We start from the raw sequence: 6,655 nt of genomic DNA on the forward strand, positions 1-6,655 counted from the left end.
TAAAAACATGGAAACTGCCGGTGATTTCATAAGATGTTTTGTTTTTTGAATGCACTTCCAATGAATTTATTAACAAAAACCTGATAAAATTTGCCTACTTTTTTTAAAAATAAAATGTGATGGTCTATCGTACCTTCTCAGAGATATTGATGACTTTGATAACATTCTTGATACTTCTTTTAGAAAAAAAGTTTCGAAAAAAGCTTTTCAGATAATTATTACATCCTTTATAATTTTTCTTTAAGCTAAGTTTTTGGATTCGCAAAAAAATAAAAATTAAATTTTTACAAAACCAAAAGACACTGAAAACTCGGTTGATTTTTAAGTTATCAAGTGTTTTTTTTTGCATTTGATTTGAAACATTATACGAAGTATCAGAATTTGAACCTTATAAAATTGCTTAAAGTATGGTACTTTAAAGTAACAAGGTGTATTAGACATTTTGATCTAAATTTCTACGCAAGTTTAAATTCATTTGTTCTTCATTTTTGCTTTGGTTCTCTGGTGGGTTACCTCTCTGGGGGTTGAGCTAAATAGCTCTTCCTAATACATTTTACATTCTTGATTGCGATGTTTTTGTATCGAGTTCAAATTCAAAAAAGTCACAAAAAACTTTCGATTTTGTTTTGTGTTGTTTGCAGTAAAAAAAGAACTGACATAGGTAAAACAGCTACAATAATAAACATTTTTACTTAGTTTTTCGATGCTCAATTTATAGTACATTTGAATTGATGTTGGGCAACCCTTCAGCCATTTTCGTGAAAAGGAGTGTCAAAATCGGAAAGATTCAGACCAGTTTTCTCGCCACTGAGATCTTTTTTTATTTTTTTTTTCAAAAATGCGAATCACGACCGCAAGGGTTTGGATTTGATACCACAAATTGTTTTTGACTCTTCAAGTTTTCCTTGAAGTAACTAAATTTGGCGGGCAAAACCGACACTAAATTGCTTGAAAAAAACTATACATAGTTTCTTACGATTATTCGACAGTTGTCGAACAATAACAGATATTGGAAGGTTTTTTTGATACTTGCACGGCAATTTGTGTTTGTGTTGAAAATTGCCTGACCTTTTAAACTGTTTCAACTTATGACTTAAAAATTTTTTCTAGTTTGTTTTTTAACTGCTCAGTATTTTGGCTGGTTTGTATGGTAGCTCATTTTTTCATACCAAAGATATACATTGTATCATATTGATTATTAGCACTAGCGCGTAGCAAACAATTTTACACTTATGTTACGTAAACTCGTTGATTTGATAAAAAGCGCACTTTTTAAAATCAAGAAAATTAAATTAGCTTTCTCAAAAACTACAAATGTTTGATGCTGTAAAACATAAAAGGAATCGTTAAAAGCTAGCGCATCTCCGCTTTGGAAAATGTCATTGAAAAAAATTTTGAGCAAATTAAATCTTTATTAAATTTTGAAGATTATACTTTCAGAGCTTTAGTTTTGTCACCTTCAATTTTGTATAATTGTTTGATTTGTGCAACGAAAAAAAAACATTCGTTTAATTTACAACATACCGCAGATGTATAGTTTCTTATTTTCCTTTTCCTTCAAAAAAATGGAGATTACAGAAACTTCACTACCAAAAAGCGCAGCGTTTCTTCAAACGTTATAAATTTTTCATTAGCAAAAATTTTCAGTGTCCATTCAAACAAACTGCTTGTTCTTTGATTACTGCGTTTTCTGAAATAATGCCACCAAAATTTTGCCAAAAATATCCGGAGCGACCACTGGAAAAATTTTACTGCAGCTTTGATTTGATTTTTCCGTTCTTTCCCTACCGAATTGGAAGTATCTACAATGTAGCTCTTGAAAGGAATACACATATCTCACGCTTTAGTCCGCCCGATTATATAACCCAAACAGTTGAGTTTTTTTCAGTTAATATTTATATTACTTAAACACAATAACTGAAGGTAAGGACGGTGGGATCTAGGAGCTTCGAAAACTCCTTATGTTTTTTGATTATGAGCGGAGGGTTTGAACAAAACTAGCCATCCCCCCTCCTCCCCCCGAATCGACAATATTGATCTGAAAAAATATGCAATATTGATTATAGGAGCCGTTTAGGCGCCGAGGGGAAGTCTGGACAGTATCTACAAACACGCTACTGATAGTAGAAAACTGGCATTATCGGAATGATTTTCATGAAAAGCCCTCGGTTTTTGTTTACTTCTAACTAAAAAAAATCAATTCGAAAAGGAAATCAAAACATCTCCTAATGTGAAAAAACAATGAACAGTGGTTGGTGGACTAATGGAGTGAAAAAGGGACGAGTGGAATATGCCGTACAGACTGGCTGTAAGGTGTGAGGGGGACTCCTTTGGGTGTTTCACGGGCGAACTGTTCCAAGATCTGCTACCCATCATTAAATGCTACAAAGTGAAAGTAGACGTGGAAGTGCTAGGATGCCACAATAACAGTGAGTAGAAAAACTGAATTAATTTTGAAACATTAAGTGTGACAACTTTTTGAAGAAAAAACAGGCCAAAAGTTCTGCTTGTGGGCTTTTTTTTTGAAAGTTTTCACCAAAAAATTGCCTTTTTTGGCGCGCGCTTCCCTCAATATTAGTATAGATGGGCGCTTTTAAACTATTTTAGGGTCGGTCGGCCGGACGAAAATGGTTGTCGTAAAACTATAACAAATGGGGGACCCCTTGGATGTCGAGGGGTCGAATCCCTGCGGGGAAGGGAGGTGTGTTTGCCCCCTTGTTTACGAATTAAATGGTTTATTTTTTTAATTCGGTACAAGCTGCAGCTCTTTGTTGTAAAAACCCACGAGGGCAGCATTGAGTTGCAAACGACAGCTGGAAACATTTCAAAAAAAGGACGAGCATTAAAATCAAGCTAATCCACGGAAACATCTAATGATTTCAGGGTCCAGTTTGTAGCAGCTCTACAGTAATCGCAACTCAAATGTTCTCGATCGAAACAACCATTAACCAAATTTCGTTTTAAGAACAGTAGAAAGATCAAACTTTTGTTTCAGAAGACGAAGATTCGGCCCCGAAAGTGCCTTGTCTTATACGAATATATGGGAACAGCAACCTCACTCAGAGAGTCAAACAGTTACGTGAAAGACATCAACTCTCTAAACCATGATTTTCAACATTAATAGTCACAAATCAAGTTTAAAAGAAAAATAAATGTATTAATTTTTCTTCATTTTTTGATCATTTTAGCGATTAGGCTTGATACCACAAATTAATACCAAAACCTGTTTTTTAATAAGTACAAAATAAAAAGATGCAACCAAGAAGAAAATTTCAAGAAAGCTGCAAAACCATTTTAAATTTTCAAAACTTCTTATGAAAAAGTCATAAACTTATTTTTAGCTGCAGATCATTTCTGCAGAAAATAATTAATTGCTGTAAATCAGTCTGAAATAAGAAGTATTCAGACCAATTCTTGACACTCGGAAAACGTTTCCGACAATATTCAATATTTCTCAGAATCCCAGCAATGACAGAGCACTTTGGTGATAATGTTGACGCACCGGAAAAATCAATTGATGTACCTCAAATCGCCTCACACTTTTTAAAAAAATTTTAAGTTGAATTGATAAATGAAATTACTTCTTTTGCCAGTAGCCTATAAAACATATTTTTTCAACACCATATCTGACTAAACTAAAAACGAATTGAACTAACTTGACTCCATTTGAACAAACTTTATATCGTTTTGAACAAACTCCAAACAATTCAAACGAAAACTGAAAAAAAAACTGAACTGCTACAAAAAATTATCGAAAACATTCAAATGAAGCAAAACAAGCAGTTCGCTATTCGGCAATGCTCAACTGCCGCCCACATTCAAACGTGGAAGAGCATGATAATTCCTGGTATGTTGTCACTGAAATAGTTACCGAGGTACAGCCCAATGCTGACGATCGTGGAGTTAGCCATTTCATCTTGGAAGGCTAGTCTGAAACGGCTCATAGCCGACAGTGCTGCAAATTTCATAGCTCCTAGTGATGAGCTAACGCTTTTCAAAGCTTATAAAACGCTTACGGTATGAGAAACTGAAGGAATTCTTTGATGAGTCTAGCTCAAAAGTCAGTGTCGCTAGGTGACGCGGATGGTACAACCATATAATGTTTTTCATACCGAGATATTTGGTAAATCCTTTTTTGACTGAATTATTGCTTAGAGAGCGTTATCACAACAATTGCAGAGCTCTGAATACTACTGGGCTGTTCTCTCAATTTTTATTATTATTATCAAGACATCATTCGAAAGCTCTGCAAGATCAAATTTTGCCAAAACCGTGACCAATTATACTTTTCCTATCAATGACTTTGTCAGAGCAATGAAGCTATCCGGAATTTCCATATCACTGGCCTCTGCACTCATGCTTTTCTTCTTTTTGATTTTAATAGTGTACTACAAATAAGTCTAAAATTCAGCTCCTTGTTAGTTCCCATTTTCGTTTTACTGGTTTTCGCAGAATTCCTTCTTCAAACCGTGTGGCGCCTCCAAAAAAAGTTGTCTATATGAACTACTAATCTCCTAATCATTCTGCATAATCCTATGTTGCAACCCGATAAAACTCAAAGCAATAAAAAACTTATAGTTCTTTAAAGCGCTTTCAGTTCAACTTGACTACTCATTTGCGGTATCAAACAGGCCAAAGTCAATTTCCACAATACGAATTTGATATATTTCCTTCTTTTGGTGGTAGAAAGTTTGGTTAAATTTTCTGGAGTGTAAAAAAATTTCAGTCAATTTTGCTTAGTTTCCGTTTCAATTATGGATTCTCATAAAAGCCTAGGCTCGCTTTTATTGCCGCCTTAGAAATAAGAAAGTTCTAAATAGTAAAAAGAGCGGAATACCTTGTATATGTTTTAATTTTAAGCAATTTGAAAATCAGCCAAGCAGTATGGTTCTGGACAAGCAAGCTGTAGCTGCAAACACTACGAACAAGTTGCTAAACAATTGGCCGAGCCAGGCTTTTTGAGAATTTCCAATTCTTGTTTAAAGGAAAATTATTCTGTTTGAGCGAGCTAGTTTATTTCGATTCTAAACTCATTAAAAAACTTATTCTCATTCTAAAACTCATTAAGAAATCATTGAGACAGGTCAACAAGCCTAAGGGCCAACAAAACAAAAAAGACTACCCTTCAAACAAGGCGAAAATTATTTTTGTTACGCATCATAACAACATATTCTCACTATTGTTATGCAATTTTTAAGTAATTCTTATGCAATTTACATTATTCTGATGTAATTTCGGCTTCAAGATATGGCGGTTTGTAGATATTGCGGTTTGTAGATAGCGCGGTTTGTACATATGGCGTTTTGTTGAACACCCGCCGTTTTTAACGCACAAACTTCTGAAAACTAGCAAAAACTTTTAAAAATGGAATGACTATTATCCTAGCGCATTGTCCGGAGCTTTGATTGTCTTATAAATCATTTTCTATAAAAACCAAAAAACTGTATTATGACCACATATTTGAATTGAACCAAAACTTTTGTAAATAAGTGGGTCAAATGTACAAGTCGAAACTCGAGACGTCTGACACCAACTAGGTTCGCAAGTGGTTCTACTAACTACATAGCAACCGAGTATGTTTGTTCTGTTAAATTTATATAAAAATTTGTACCCATTATCAATGTTCACAGTTTTTTTGGAATTCGGTTTTTTAAAAAATTGTCATGAAATATAGATGTGGTAAAAAAAAATCAGACTCAAGAAAAGAAACAAGAACGACCAAATGATGGAAAAATTTGAACCAATCAGAATAAAAAAAAATAGAAAAATTTGAACCAGACCGCAGAGTGTTTCACTCGCAAAGTATTCGTCATTTTTCTGAATTTTTTCTTGTAGTCACAAATACTTTTCCCTCCAGCTACATGGATTGGATACCACGGATCTAATACAAAAACTATCCCATATCTTTTCGAGATACCTCGAGAATCCAATTACAGCCTTTTTTTAAGGCCCTGTGATTTCGAGTAGTGCATTTTTCGAGTGACCACAATTACCACTTGTTTAGTCTGCAGCGAGAAACGTTTTGACATGTACACCGAAATGGACACAAAATTCGAATAATTGTGACCTTTTGATTTTGTCAAATATTGTTTGAATATGTTTTTGATCAGAATTTGAACATAAATATATAAGAGATTGAAATTTTGAAAATAAAAACATCAATAAGCTGAGCACATTTTTAACAAACCTTATCTAGAGATAACATGATTCGTTGAAATTAAATTTGAATAAGTTGTGCTTCTACTTGCACTCAATACTTTTTGCTTCAACAAATCCTAAATCGTAATCAAACAAATGAGTTTCAAAAAACGCCGAAAACAAATCCCTTAAGTTTGCAAAAACTTTGACAATTTGCTGAATTGTATTCGAACACTTGTAAAAATTACCAACGCAAACTTATTTGAGGTTTCTTTTGTTTGAGTATCATGTCCAAGATTGACCAGATCTTTCAAAGATTTTCATAATCCTCGATGCCATGCACATGGTGACAAGATCTTGGATCCCAAGTTTTGATAAGTTACTTTTCGCGAGCATATGATCTGAGATGTATATCTTGTCAAGATCATGGAAACTAACGTGGTTATCTGGCCAAGTTCTTGCAAGATCTTGGCAAAATAGCTATGTTTCTTGGATAATCCAACATAAGCTAAGATCT

At 34.0% G+C, this 6,655-nt stretch overlaps 1 long non-coding RNA gene across 1 annotated transcript; it reads left to right on the forward strand.

The window, feature by feature from the left end:
• Positions 1 to 1,237: 1,237 nt before the first annotated feature.
• Positions 1,238 to 3,110, forward strand: LOC134848383 (uncharacterized). The gene is made up of 3 exons (XR_010162929.1): positions 1,238 to 1,846; positions 2,278 to 2,429; positions 2,996 to 3,110. It is a non-coding gene; the product is annotated as an uncharacterized LOC134848383 (long non-coding RNA).
• Positions 3,111 to 6,655: the final 3,545 nt, after the last annotated feature.

This window comes from Symsagittifera roscoffensis, chromosome 6, assembly GCF_963678635.1.
Source record: "Symsagittifera roscoffensis chromosome 6, txSymRosc1.1, whole genome shotgun sequence".
Taxonomy (NCBI): domain Eukaryota; kingdom Metazoa; phylum Xenacoelomorpha; order Acoela; family Convolutidae; genus Symsagittifera; species Symsagittifera roscoffensis.